The sequence below is a fragment of the Apteryx mantelli genome, chromosome 26, assembly GCF_036417845.1.
Source record: "Apteryx mantelli isolate bAptMan1 chromosome 26, bAptMan1.hap1, whole genome shotgun sequence".
NCBI lineage: Eukaryota > Metazoa > Chordata > Aves > Apterygiformes > Apterygidae > Apteryx > Apteryx mantelli.
The window spans coordinates 7,512,008-7,526,821 of record NC_090003.1 but is presented as its reverse complement, the minus strand read 5'-3'; the positions used below and the strand labels follow the sequence as shown (position 1 = coordinate 7,526,821).

The 14,814-nt window shown below is 37.5% G+C and overlaps 2 protein-coding genes across 3 annotated transcripts in view; one reads left to right on the top strand and one right to left on the bottom strand.

Annotated features, from left to right (window-relative positions):
* PRDM2 (PR/SET domain 2) overlaps nucleotides 1–5,483 on the bottom strand; it is a 70,737-nt gene extending 65,254 nt beyond the window's left edge. Inside the window, exon 1 of the mRNA XM_067311130.1 lies at nucleotides 5,403–5,483. The gene's annotated coding sequence lies outside the window, so the exon portion shown is untranslated. The remainder of the gene's footprint in view (nucleotides 1–5,402) is intronic.
* A 168-nt stretch (nucleotides 5,484–5,651) lies between these two features.
* Nucleotides 5,652–14,814, top strand: part of LRRC38 (leucine rich repeat containing 38) — a 96,432-nt gene continuing 87,269 nt past the window's right edge. Inside the window, exons 1-3 of one of the 2 annotated variants that reach the window (XR_010886411.1) lie at nucleotides 5,652–5,730; nucleotides 9,025–9,106; nucleotides 13,374–13,493. The gene's annotated coding sequence lies outside the window, so the exon portion shown is untranslated. Of the gene's footprint in view, nucleotides 6,027–9,024; nucleotides 9,107–13,373; nucleotides 13,494–14,814 lie in introns of both variants that reach the window. The other variant, XR_010886410.1, reaches the window with a different exon arrangement.

Below are 14,814 nucleotides of genomic sequence, written 5' to 3'. Positions count from 1 at the left end.
ATTTGATTTTCAAAAATTTTCTGTCTAACACTGAGCCAACACCAAAAAAATACCAAACAAGTAGAGAATGCTCAAGGGCTTTCATTACTATTTACAGCCACTCCCAAGATTCTATTAAATCCTACCACGACAATAATGTCCCTTTGTCTCCAAACTTCTTATGTGTTAGCACACAGTTGTTTCTCAGACATCTTCCACATACCATTTACTTCCCTCACCCTTGATACCTTAACTCATTCTCCCCTCTTGACAAATAAAATTTTTACTTCAGACATTTTTACTTGAATGCTTTAGACAAATGGTTCCTGAAATACGATCCATAGACTGCCTGTCATCTGCTGAAAGTTGCCCTAGCACATGGAAGTGCGGATTAAATGCAAAGCAAAAGTCAGAATCATTATGAACTTTTGTACTTGAGATGAGGCCTGAATTACAAAGAAAAATTCAATTCTTTTATTCACTGTCCATTTGGACTATATCCGCACAAAGTCAATTTATAAATGAAATTATACAGATACCAACAGAGGCATCAACACATTTCCTAGCGTGAAAAGCAACTTACGTTTAGTAACACAAATGTCTTTTTTCTATACTCTGCTTTAAAACAAAAAACAATTATTCATGTAAAGAAAACAAACAAGAAAGTTTTATATTAACGTGATTTTAGAGCTCAATCTGATGAACTCTCCTGGCTGCAGCATGAGTTTAATATTGTCTCCAGCTGTCTATTTCCACCTTTTCTCCTCCCTCTCACTGAAGATTATCCATCCCTCAAAGATGACAGTTGAACTGTTCATATAACCTTTTTCTATCATGGTTCTGGAAAGTGATTTAGAAAACCTACTATGAGAAGTGCAAGTATATTACATTATGGTAAATGACATTGTAATCTTGAAGTATAACTGATTTTCAACATTGAATGCACAAGGAAGATATTTAACCTAGAACCCTAGATATATAAAGACAAACAAGAAGGATTTAAAACACTTACAGAGGCACATATACAACAGCATCACTACTCAGCCACTAAATGGAAAGTATCAGAGACAACCAATAAGTATACAAGTGATGGGTTGATGGGGTGAATGCAAAAGAAAAGTTCTGTCAAGCAGAAAATATTTTCCCTCTAAGCTGAGCTTTTTTACTTTCATTGCCAAAGAAATAATACAAACTATTAAAACTTAAAGAGCAGTGAAAAACTTATGTTAAGATTTCCTACTTTGTTTTACTCTGTGCAGTAAAATTAAAGAGCTCTTGTTTTTCATATACTAATTCAAAATCATTGTGTTTAGAATTAAGAGTATTTTCAAAGAATTTTCAAAACCAACCAAAAATAAGCCTGGTGTTTTCAAAAGTTTAATAAAGGGAAATTAATGTTTTTAATCAACTTTTACCAAACTGATTATATCCAAACCGCTTGATGGTACTTCTAGCAGACGAAAAGATGACAAATCTTAATATACTGCCGTATTTAAGTGTATACGCAACATAGTTTAGATGAATTTCCTAACAGACTGCACTACACTCTACTCTTAGTTATAAGCTACCAGAGGAGCCAGTGTGTCATAAAATACAAGTAGACAATAAGTATAGTAAACCAAAGCCATGAGTTTTTATAGAGCTATTAATGTAAAACACATTTCATCTTAAAATTTTGTGCCTGCAGTTAAGTTACACATACGAGCTCTCTAACTGAAAAATGATTTCGAAATATTTCTCCATTTTACCTTCCTCCATGTTACCTATTTTGTTAACAATGAACTCAATTGTGTGGAAAGAAAGATAAATCACACTGGGGAAAAAACTGAAAACAATTAAGACTGTAGATAAACTTTTAATACATTCACTAGCTTCCTTTATACCTAAATGAAAAATAACATAAGAACAGAAGACAAAGTATTTGTAATACTACATTTGTTTAACTTGCAGTGCACAAAGGTCAACAAAAACAGAAAATAGGAATCAGATTCTGCAACTGCTGTGCAAGACTTAGTTCCCCATATGATCAATGACTACCAACAACTTATCTGCTCCTTTCACAGCAAACAAATAGGCCTTCAACTTCATACACTGATAAAATGATTTAATAGCTACACATACAATTAAGTCTACCATTAGATTTCCCCAAAAAAAACTCAAAGAAAATGATACTGCATTGATTTGTAATCAAGGAATTGTGGTATAAGTTTAAAAAAGTGAGGATGACCACATTAAACTTGTTATTTTACATTAGCCACAGACCACAACTGTATTAGTACTTGCAAAAAGTTACATCAGCAGCTACACCAAAGAGAGGTAACAAATACTTTTATCTGACCTTTTCACCAAGTTCAACAGCAACATATAGTTGTATCTACCAAAGACCAGAACAGTCAGTTATTGCTTCCTCCCAGCTCTTTACAAAATCTATCACAACAAACCTTAAAGATCCTCTCAAGACGACCTTAATTAAAGGTTGTAATACCAAGCATTTTCCATGAAGCACACTCACCAGTACAATAACCTTTGAATTCGTTAGATTAATTTCCAGAAAGCATTGCCAAGACATATTTATTTCAAACTATTATCTACTACTATATTCCATGAGTACAAAATTACTAGGTAGTTTCACAAGATATTAAAGCAATAGGAGAACAAATACAAGGGGAAGATGATTTACTGCATCATATATTCTTGGAGTGTCAAAAAAGTCCATTTAGAAAGGCAACAAGTTATATTTATTTGAGACTGTATGCAGCATTCTTAGTGGAGGAAACACTACTCATGCTAAAACAAAACACTAAAAAACAAATTTGACCTTGCTCTGAATTCTACACTTAAGGATTTTTAAATGTTCCTTAAAAAAAATATATATATACACACACACAATTTACCTGGAATGAAGTAAGCAAACAAAAGCAGATAGCTTATTACAACAGCAGCATTACAGATTTTTAAAACTATACGACAAGGTATTTTAGTGGACCTTCTAGGTTATACTAAACAGGCTATATTCTGTCTTTGTAAGTAATATTTATCATCTCCATATGTGATTTTTTTTTATTCCAGAATCAAAAAAGCACTTTCATAGAGAACGTTACTGCCAATTCAGAGAAAGGAAAAAAAAGACAAAAATATCAATTCTATTTTGGAAACTGAAAATGAGACACACATTACCTCATTGCTCCAGTACAAACAAGTTCATGACAAAACCTGGAACAAAACTTAAAGTCTCAACATTCTACTTAACTAACGAACAGTGGTTTCAGCTGGGATATTACAGGGCTTTGGGGATTGTCTTTTCCTTGTTTTGGTTTTTAATTGCAGCACATGAAAAAATTTTAGTATCAGGCTTTTTTTTTTTTTGCAATTCAATAATGAAATATTCTATACACAAATTTTGAATTTATTAGGTGAAACAAAGCATGCAAGAATCTTTTAAATTCATGTTAGTCCCCAAAGATTAAAAACAGGTATTTGAAAGATAGAAAGAACAAGCACTGTCTATGGGCAGTTAATTACAAAGATATTTTCAGTTACCCAAGACTACCAGAAAAAAATGGAGAAAGATGGAATGCAAAAATAAATGAGACACTCAATTTCTGGACACTAATTAAATCCTGCTGTTTATTATCCATTAAAGAAAAGAAGCCTTTGCTTACTATGTAACCAAATGTATACCCTAAAAAGGTTTACACAGGTATCCACACTAAGAAATCCCCAACACTAAAATAAAACCTGTTTTCCTAGCACACAGTTTTTTAGAAAACCATTTCTTCCTCATTGCAAAAACAAGCCGTAACTAGTCAAGAAAGAGAAAATAAGTCTCTAAAAATTGTAAATATACAGAAATACCATTCCAATCTTCAGACATAAGTACACTTTTTAAATTAAATTCTACTTGCAATGACAGTAATTTTAAATCAAAACCTCCCTGGGGAAGTACATTGCTGATTTACTAGCACACAAAATACAGTGTTTCAGTCATTTCTTTTTACAGTACAGATTGAGCTTCCCTCCTTTTGCCTATATGCATGTTTTACATAGAGGAAGAAAAGAAATTTTGCTGATTAGAGCATGATCAGAGAAAATACATATAGGTGAAAGAAATATTTTAATTTGGGGAGTTTTGTTTAATTATCAAGATCATGCCTGCCTTTTTCATGTTGAATTTGTTAGCATGCAAATGTATTACAATTTTTTAAGAATCTCTTGATATTCATCAAGTTCTTTAAGTTCATCTTGATATTCATCAGTTCTTCAAGAATCTCTTGATATTCATCAAGGCTATGTATACTTCAAAGAATCCTTATAACAGTTCGATTAAAGTTGAAATGAGCAAACCTAAGATTAAGAGCACTACACTGAAACAGGTATTTTTCCAAGACATTATAGCGTACTGTGCCCATTGATAATGCTAGAGAATTACTATGTTCACACTGAAAGATTGCCAAATATGAAGAATTAGTGCACTAGGGATTGTGTGAAGGCAAGATACTCAAACATGTATTTTAAAGGTACATCCAATATAATGATGTACAGGACTAAATTTGGGGTTGTTACAGAACACTAAAATTTATGAAACAGTAAATGAGAAGGGACTAACATATAATACAATTTCGCACCTGAAAGAATTAAGATAACCATGCTAACTACAAAGATCGAAGGAAATATAACGGAAAGCCCATGTCCAGCACAGATGTTCAAGTTTCAACATGCATGAATTTATGAACTCTAGCTGCTTGTAAATCCTTGACAAAAAATATGCAAGGAGCAGTGTCCAGTAAAGCAAACAACTCACGGACAAACGTTCTTCCCCATGATACTGCACTACTAGGAAGAAACCTCTGGTTTAAGCGGCATGTTTTAAGAACGGTGTTTAAAGTAAGGAATCTCATTTGGGAATTAATTTCTCCCGCCCCCCTCTCACCCAGTTCGGCACGGACTCGATTTGAAGCTTGATTTAAGGCTTGCGAACTGCCGAAACTTTTGAAGGGGATTATGAACCGTTTCGACGATCGGAGCCGTCGCCTCGCGAGGCCGAACCGGCGGCACCCGCCGAGCGCTGCCGCGCTTTTCCGCCGGTTCCCCGCACACCGGCGCCAACCTCGAGGCGACGCCGCAGGCGAGGACACCCGCCGGCAGCTCTCGGGAGGGAGCAGCTCCTCACGGAGGGGCTCCACCACACACCCCCGCCTCCCACGGCGAACCCCCCCCCCCCCGGCCCCGGCCCCGGCCCGCCGCGGCCCCTCTCCCCCGGGCCGGCTCCTCCTCCGCGAAGGAGGATCCCGGGCGCGGCCCGGCCCGGCCCTGCCCTGCCCGCCGCCGCCCTCCTCCCTCGCCGCGGCCCTGCGGCGGCTCTGCCCACCGCCCCCGTCCGTCCGTCCCTCCCTCCGCCGCGGGCTCCGCTGCCTCGCTCGTACCTGCGGCGCCGCCGCCCGCGGCCCGGCTCTACACGGCGCGGAGCAGCCTCAAGCTCCGGCACCCTCCGGACGCCATTTTGTCTCCAGCCTCGGAAGTGACGTTCGGGGACGGAGGGGGGGGGGGGAGGCCGCGGGCAGGGCCCCCCCCCCCACCCCGGGACCCCCGCCCGGGCGGGGCCGCCCTCCCCCTCCCCTCCCCCCCCCCCCTCACGGGGCCGCTCGAGGCCGCCTCAGCTCATCGCACCTGCCGGCGCCGGCCGCCATCGCGCCGCCTCCATCCGCCGCCCTCGCGCCCCGGCAGGGAGCTGCCTGTGGAGAGACGGAGCAGGTTCTCGTTCCCTTTTCTCTTTCTTCTTCCCTTCGCGGTGACGCAGCTCCGTTTTCCCGCCTCGGACTGAGAAATGAGGAGAGGAGAAAAAAAAAATCGGTGGCTGTGGGGAAATAACTCGAATAACTGGAGAAGATGCCCGGGGGCACCGACCTGGGCAGATCTTCGCCCTCTGAGGGAGCCGTGGGCGATTACCGCCGTTTTTAACATCCCGCCTGCTTCAGACCCATTTTGGGGACTGTACTGAGAATTTAAAACTGCGCGTATATTGTGCTGCCCCATAAAAGGCTTCTTAGGTAATTTCTGACCAACTACCTGATGGGAAGGGAAAAAAAAACCCCACCAAAGTGAAGTTATCTCCTCAGAAACGTGTCTTCATACCACAGGGCATAAAAACATCTCTATCCCTGTGTTCAGTTTGCAGAGTAAAATGATTTTGACCCTCGTTTGAAACTTATATTCATAATACTGTCAGAGCGATGTAGTCTTTTGGGAAGAAACTGGGAACTCTCTTACATCAAAGCATGGAGAATTTGCTCTCCACACACAGGAAAGAAGCCTTAACTTAACCCCAGTAGGCGATGGGACACATTAAACTAATACAGTTTTTATAGATTAGATATCTAAGGTCCAGAAATGTTTTAAATTTATTATTTAGTTTTCATATTCATTGTGCACATAGGACAAGCCATAACACTAAAATTGGTGATAGGCATGGACACACCAGGTGCTCGTACAGTACTGGGACAGAAAAATCCTGTTCCATGAGGTAAATCAATCGTAAGGTTTCCTTAGCAAATAAGCAAGGAAATTACCTAACTATCCATTCTCATCGAATTGAAGCTTTCTAAAACATTTCACCACATTTCCAACCAATATGAGACAACCTTCCAAGCGTAAGGAAAATGCAGGCTCTGAAGCCAGAGCGCTTTAATGCCTCTCCTTTCATGCATAATTTTGCGAAGCAACAGCAGACTACTAATAAGGACACAGTCATCCTCCCACCTGGAATACTCAGGACATATTTATAGATTAAAATATTGTTTAAGTATTCCGAAACCAGTTTTGAGCCCTCTGGTTTTGGTAGTGGCAAATCCTCATATAAACGTGCTTAAAGTACTTCAACTTATTAGACTAAATTAATTTGATTGTAATTCATCTGAATTAACATTTACACCTTATAAACAAGCTAGACTAATTCCACCTGTGCAAATTTTTTTTAATACAAACCAAACCAAGCACTTGACAAATTAGAGTCTTGTTATACTGATAACAGGGAAGGCAAAACCAGAAGAAAATACATACTATATCAGCTAGAGCACAAACTTTTCTACCTTTAAAAATATTAACTTTAAGGTTTCTTGAAATTATCGCTAATAACCATAATATAAATTACAACATTTTCTCTACTTAACATATTTATAGCTCTAGAAAAAGTTTAAAAAAAATCTCCAAAACACCTCTTCTTAAAAATAAATTAGCCTATTCTCTTTTATTTGACTTTATTTTCTGATGCCTAGAATTATTATTGGTATTCAGATTACAGATTAGGCAGGAAGGTATCAGCAGCCTACCATATGCAACTTAAGAACATTAACTACAAAACATTAATGCTGTTAGCATTTCATTACACCTTAACTGCTTTACTTTGATTTTTCTAGTCTCATCTAATTTTATTTCAGTGTTATTGTTTACTCACTTTTTTTAGGGCTGAAATGAATAAAGACTCATTCAGGCACAAACTCCCTAACACTAGTACTCTATTTCTTCCTGTTTAAAGCTACACCAACCCCTTAAAAGCCTAATTTATAGGCTCACCCTGCTGCTGATTGAAGGATGCCAGTTTAAAAGTCATGGGAGGAGGTGTGGTTTGTGATTGAGGGCTGGGGTGTGAGGGTGAGTTGGTGGTCTGGGAGGTTGGTTTTTTTGTGGTTTTTTTTAACTTATTTAATTTTTTTTAAAAAGCTTGTGGTTTTTGCTTGCCTTGGTGTTGTAGTAGGAGAGTTACATAGCAAAATTGAATCCTTTGTTTTAGGATATGCTGTGTAAGTTTTCTTCTTTAGGTGATTTTATTTTAAATACTTATTGTTAAGCAATTTTGTGGTAGAGTGTATCTAAGCCTTGGGCTACTTCTATTTGCTCAAGACTACTACTGTTTATTACCCAGAGGTATAATGCAAAAATATCATAGTATTTTTGTCTCTATAAGTATTCATGAGTGTTATCTATTTTTGTGTTGTTTTAAGTATTTGCTTCTTGTTCCATAAGCACTTCTCTTATTCTTCTGTTTCATACTGTGTTATAGGTTAAGCAGAAGGAATTCTTCTGAATTAGGTTCTGAAAAACTGAAGTATGAAACTAAGTGCAAAAGACTCTTTTTCTGGGAGCTTATTCCAACTTCTTGTATTTCATGAATGTAACTGTTATTAATATGTGATTATGGTATCACAACAACAAAATTGCTACTTTCAAAATAATTTTTATTAAAAGTGATTTCTTAGAAGGAAAGCTTATGCTATTTTAAGTGACCAAAAATGAATAATAATGAGAGAAGCTAAAATACTTCAAGTATTGATTTTAAGTTTGTTAGTTAAGAAGACTTTAATTAGACTATAAGGGAGTAACTAAGTAAAAACACAAAATTAGAATCTAGATGTTGAAAAGTTCCACTAGTCATTCCAGCTAAAGTGGGCTGTTGGATTGCTTTTCCTTAATTACTCCATACTGAGGGATTCTTCTTCGCAGCTGTTCTAAATAGTATTTGTTCTTAATATATTTAAAATATTCAAAGTAGAAAGCATCAGTATCCTTTCCATATCTGTATAAAATGCAGTTGTCATGAGCACATACATATGCTTACAAAAGTGGAAAAATCTTTAATAAAAGGTCTTTGTCTGGTGCTGTCATTCCCTAAGTAATTTTGATGATTAACACTCCTAAGATCTCAGTAGAATGAGCTGTGTCTAGTTCTGGTCTTCCAGTAGGTGTTCCTAAGTCATTTGCTCTACCATGCAGACTATTTGGTGATAAATGTGCTGTTTAGTGGTGTCCTATTTGTCTACTGTTATTCCATTCTCTTTTGCAAGTGGGTGCACAGTCTCTAAGCTTGTTTTCCAATTTTTTGTTTGAAAAGTCTTCCACAATCTCTTGAGGAATGAGAGGATACACAGAGCTCCTTAAAGAAGTCACTTCTGACATGAATTTGCACTTAAACTGGCATAGAATCACTATTATACACAGTAAAAGATCCTCACTTAGTAGTCTATAATAAAGGTTTTTTTTGTCCTACTGCAGGATTCTTTATTTCCAAAATCTGGGGAGGACAGAAGAAATACTAAGGAAAGCTGAAACATGAAAGAAAAGTGAGAAGAAAGAGGTAGGGCAGCTCTATCTGCTGGAGATTAACCAAATGTTTCTGAAATATTGCACTGAATCTTTTTAAATCTGTTGAAATTGTTGTCTGTATGGCTGGTGCCATGTTTTAAAATGGATCGAGGAAAATGAAATTTGTATTATCTGGCAGGCTCAAGTGGTTGGAAGCATGTAATGTGCTTGAATTTGTAATTAAAACTCTAACTTCAAAGTAGCTAAGGCTATAATGTATTCTGTGGTGTGGTAGTGCTATATGGGGTGGGGGGAAATGCTTGTCAAACTTCAAGCTGTGATGACTTTTTCAACTTGAGTGAAATTGAGTGGGATTTGGGGTTTGGTCACTATCTAGTATTGATTTACATTGAAAATGAGGGTTTAAATTGTATAGTGCTTTAAAGGTGTAAGAGGTAGTCTTCAAAGTGCTCTTCTTTTTCCTGATTGATCCCTGAATAATTTGTTTTACTAACTTTTTGTACTGTATGGAAGGCTTTTCCAATGATCTCTTATCTTGTCCTACTAGCCCAGTTTAAGCTGTTAAGTAACTTGTAACTAATTTAAGAGCTGAGGCTTTTCTGTAGTTTCTTGCCTGTTTATCCCTTGGAGTTGAAGGGTGAGTTGTATTTCATTAGCTACTGCAACTAGTAAATAAGATGAGGCAAGAATGGAGTTGTTCGTTCATATTCTGACCTGTGCATCACAATATTTTAATAATAAAATATATATGAGAACAAAAATTATCTACACTTGAGATCTCCCTAGGGTAAGGATGAGAGAATGCACATGACTAGTTATAATAGCACAGCTATGATACTAGTTATGTGGTTGTAATGGCAGGTTTTTAGGTACAACAGTGACAAAGTTAGTACAAGAACTTCTGTACAGAACAGCATAAATCAATTTGCAAGGGATACAAATAAGCTACAGTGCAAGCATACAGCATCTACTTCAAATGCTCAGTGAACCTGTTAAGAGTACTCTTGGATATTAACATGTTGGCTGTGTGACAACAAATCACTTAATTCCAAAAGCAAAATGTGTATTTTTGAAATATTTATGTTGAAGATTGGTTAATATGTGCAAGTAATACTGATCTGTTTAGTGGTCACTTGAACTATTTAAACAAAAAAGATAGACAAGAAAAGCCAGTAAAATTGTTCATTTAGTAGATGATCTTTACATTGTTGATGCAACAACTTCTAATGGGTTAAGTTTTGTGAAAATCTTTACAAATTCCTCCTTCCTGTTAAGATACAAGAACAAGGAATAATGTGATCTCCACAAACAACAAAACTGAGCATGTCACTTTACCTGTGAAGGTAAACTTGAAGATTTGAAGAAACTTGAGCATGGAACTTGAATCATAATGCATGACTTGTCAGTTTGGTACTACATATGTTAAACTACTGGGATTCCAGTTATCCTCTCTTAGGGGCATCACTGTTAGTTTCTCAGCTTATGTATTCTGTTTTATCCTGTCATTCTTGCTCTAAGTAGCTGTGCTTTGCTCAAATACTAATAGGCATTTATTGTCCTCTAACTATCTGTCCCTTAACCAGGTTCTGTATATTTAGGTCTGTATACTCTGGAGAAACTAGTATGGGTAAAATACCTCTTCAGTACAGCTTTTCCAGAAGCTTCTAACATAATGAGACCTACAATCCTGTGTGTCAAGCAGTGTTTCTCCTGTATTCTTGTTGCTGATTATTCAACTTCCAAATCACTTATGTTTTTTGTGCTGCTGTGATTCAGCTAATAAAAAGCTTTTGAAAGTTGAAAGGTAGACTGGAGAGACACTGACTGCTATTTGACAGCTTTTCCTTTAAAGAAATATAAGAGCTATGTCAAATACATGAAGCTGGTATTTGTCCTTCTCATTGAAAAATGTATTTGCTACTTTTGATAACTGCTTTTCATAGGTAGAATATTATGCCTTAATTACTCACCTTGAAAGGAAAGGCTACTGAAGAGAACTTAAATGACTCCTCTTGTGCTGTCAGGTGTTATTGCCATTTGAAAGGGGCTCCAAAGATCTATGCAGTACGGACAGTATGCTTTCAGAGCTATGGTAGCCTTCAACATTGGGGAGAACCTTTATCAAAGCTCAAAGCCATACTCCTTTTTGGAAATAATTAATATTTATAACTGATAACAAAGGTCCTTGACACTGCACAGATGGAGTTACTTATGTGGTCATAAGGACTTATTTAGTAATGTTGTTGTAAGTTATCTGTTTTAAAGATGAAAAAGGTTGCGGGGTAGGGAATACTGTTTTCTCTTGCCTGGAATTAATATCACTAGCTGGGAGTTATTACATAGTAGAAACACATAACTTATAAATATTTTAGCAGCTCACTCTTGATGTAGAAGTCTTCCATGTAGGAATCTTAGGGCTCTCAAGCTGCTTGTTTAAATTATAAATTACAAAGCATGTGAAATTCTACCTTACCTGGATAAGAAATGCTCCCAAAAACTAATCTGATCTTGTCTTCAGAGGTATCCCAAACCCTTGAGATCAACAGATTGGCAGCATGAAGAGGCAGGGGAGGGATTTCTTGGGCTAAGTGTCAGGGTGCATGAAACATTGGAAATGGAGCTTGCTGTATCAGTCTGGTCTCAAACCCTCTCTGTAGTTCTATAATTCAGCCTCTTCCTTGCATTAATCTTCTCTCCTGCATCAGGGTACACCAGTGACTCTAATACTGTTTTTGCAGAACTGATCACTCAACCACCCTGTGCAGGAGCAAGCTGTCTGATTTCAGCATAGTCTGTGCTGGACTTGATGCCTTTTTTTGCCCCTGTTTATTGCAAGATAGAATCTACTACTTGCTTTTTTTGGAAGGTTTTGGTTGTGTCTTTTACATTGTGTAGTCTTACTTCTGCTCGAAATCTAGGTGAATCGGCCAATGTGTACAAGAAATTCACCTTGCTTTCCCCTCATTTACTTTGTCTGATAATATATACCCCCTGGTGGTGTTCCAGTGGACTTGCACTTCAGTTTACATTTTATTCCTGATGGTCAGAAAAGCCTACAAATCTTCAGCTGATTAAGCTTCTTAACAGTTTTTTGTTCTTAAAATTTCAATATTGCTGTGCTTGTGCTCTCTAAAATAACTTATCTTCCATGTTGCATAAGTGTGCTTTAACACACATGCAGACACATAATATACAGTACCCAGTAAAGATGAGAGTAATAGCAAGAGCTTTTTCAGAAATCTGACCAAATATATTCAGGGTGACTTAAAAGGTGATTCCTATCTAACTAGAGATAGGTAACTTCCTTATACGGAGAAGTCTTAGGGAGTCATGGCAGGAAAATGAAGTGTTACCAAAAAGGATTTTTCTCACTGGAGGGTCTGAATTGGCCTTGAAAACAGCTTGACCTAAGTGATACAAATATGCTCAGTTCTTCTCTCCTTAACTGAAACAAGGTCTGTCTTATCAAAACTTTCTGTGCTGTTCTAGTTTGTCCTTATAAACACAGGAGCCAGTGTGCTGTTATGGCTTATATCAGTTTCTCAGGGGAGTGATACAGTTGAACAGTTTGGGTTCTGGAGTACTTAAATGCAGTGCAGTCCAGGGCTATTTTAAGTAATACTACCTGTTTTTTCTGAAGGAGCATTTTTTGAATAAGGTGGAAGAATTGGCTGAACTGCTGAGATATTTAGGTAACTTGTGCATCAAATGCCCTGGGGACTAAGGCTGACTTTTTAAAAACCTCAGGTATTTCAAGTACTCATTCTTTCACTTTCTGGTTTAGATAGTCCTTTCTAACTTAGCCTCAAAGATCTTTTGCAGTCCCTGTTTTTTATTCCTACTTTCTGTAGTCTGAGTTTCTCAGTAACAGGTTTTATTTAAATATCTAACCTTTTGTAACAAGGTAGCATCCAAGCTTATCAGTGGGTTTCATTAACACTAAATACTACATGGTTTGCTTGTAATTCTTCTCAGAGTTCTGTGATTGCCTGTCCTATACTTATGGAGTTCCTCATCTGCCAGCCAACAAGTGCTGTTTTTTCTATAGTTGTTCCTTTTTGGGAACACCTTATGGAACTGATGATACTGTCATAACTAGTTAGTCTCAGATATTTGGCTTCCATGTAGGCCCTCCAAATGTCTTTCCCCCAGTGCCAGTAAGATTCTTTGGCAGAAAAAGGTAACTGGTATAACTGAGAGGGCAGGGTAGTTATTTGAAAAGTCAGTCACATCAGTTCAGAACCTCTTGAGCACAGGCCATGGAACACAAGACTTGAAGTACTTTCTCCATTTTACAGAATAGAAGACTTCAGTCTGAGACTGAACAGACATGCTTATCTTGAGCTGAGAAACACTTGTAACAGCAGCATTGCCATCCCCAGAACTTGTGACAGCTGCTGAGGTCTTCAGTCCTTGCGGTAAGTTATGTAGGACTTGATAGAAGCAGTTGCTCAAGTGATGGTTGGTAACTTGTGTTTTTTTAAAAAAAAAAAAATCTATTAAACAATGGCACAGGGATAAAAATGAGGTCCACTTAAACTTGTAGTATTGACTGCCATGGGGTAGTATGCATTGACAAAGCAGACTACAGGTTTTGGGACTGCTTCTTGAAATGGATCCAAACACTGTAGGAGTGGGTGCAGAAACTGGATGATCCTGAGGTCCTTGGCTAGATTCATCACAAGTATTTCTTGTGTTTAAGTTGAGGTTATGTTGAGAGTGTATGTGCTGGTAATACTCAGTGGAAGCGCTGTAAGAATACAGAAGTTAACTTTATTTTGGCTAATTAACTGCTACTTGTGTAGTGACAAGCTGGCACTGAGAAGATGAAATAGTACTGAATATGGAGAAAGTGCCTGTTTCTTGTCTATACTACTTCCAACTTTTCCCAACAACTGAATTATAATTTTAAATTGTTTGAGATGTTATACATAGGTAGTTTAGGCATGCTCTGTGAAACCACTATGTAGTTTTGGTTTTGAAAGTATTTTAAACCTGAAGAATAGACTTGATGTCTGCAAGATTGCATATAATAATCTGAAGCTTTTCTATTACCAACAAATTTCTTACTTTTCCTGTTAAAAATGCCTTCATTAATTCTTGCCACTAGCTGGTGCTAGGATACAGTTTACTGAATGTTCAGTCACAGTGAATCATCTGCATTGGTAGCCTGCAGTAAGAAGTCCTTCCCTCTTAGTATTCTGTTTGTTTCTTTAGCCATTGCTTCTTGTCTGGTATATCAAATCTTAAGTCATTATTGTGGTTCTTACCCATTTTTTTGGCATGCAATGCAAGTATGCTCTGCCTTTTCTGAGATACTTCTGTTGCTTTCCACTCGGGTAATCAAGCATACTTATTGGGGAAGTAAGCTAATTATTAATCATGACAAAATGAGCTAGAGAAATCTATCAGGAAAGCTATTTTCAAGGAGTAACTTCACAATTAGAGTTAAATATTTCCTAAACCCAACACTTCTAGGTTTAAATGAACAGATGGCAGGTTTTGCCTCCCCATGGTTTGTAGTTAATAGCAATGAATGTTTTCATGATCTCATTAATATTTTGGCTCCTACAAAGAGCCAGATCTTATTGCCAAGCATAGTTTCCTCGGGGTAAGTCCAACTCTGAATCACCAAGGTAACTTTATGCAGCATTTCACATTATCAAAATGCTTTTACTGCTGTACTAATGAAGTAGGGGCTGTCTGTTAAAAATATGAAATATGAAATTTTATATAATT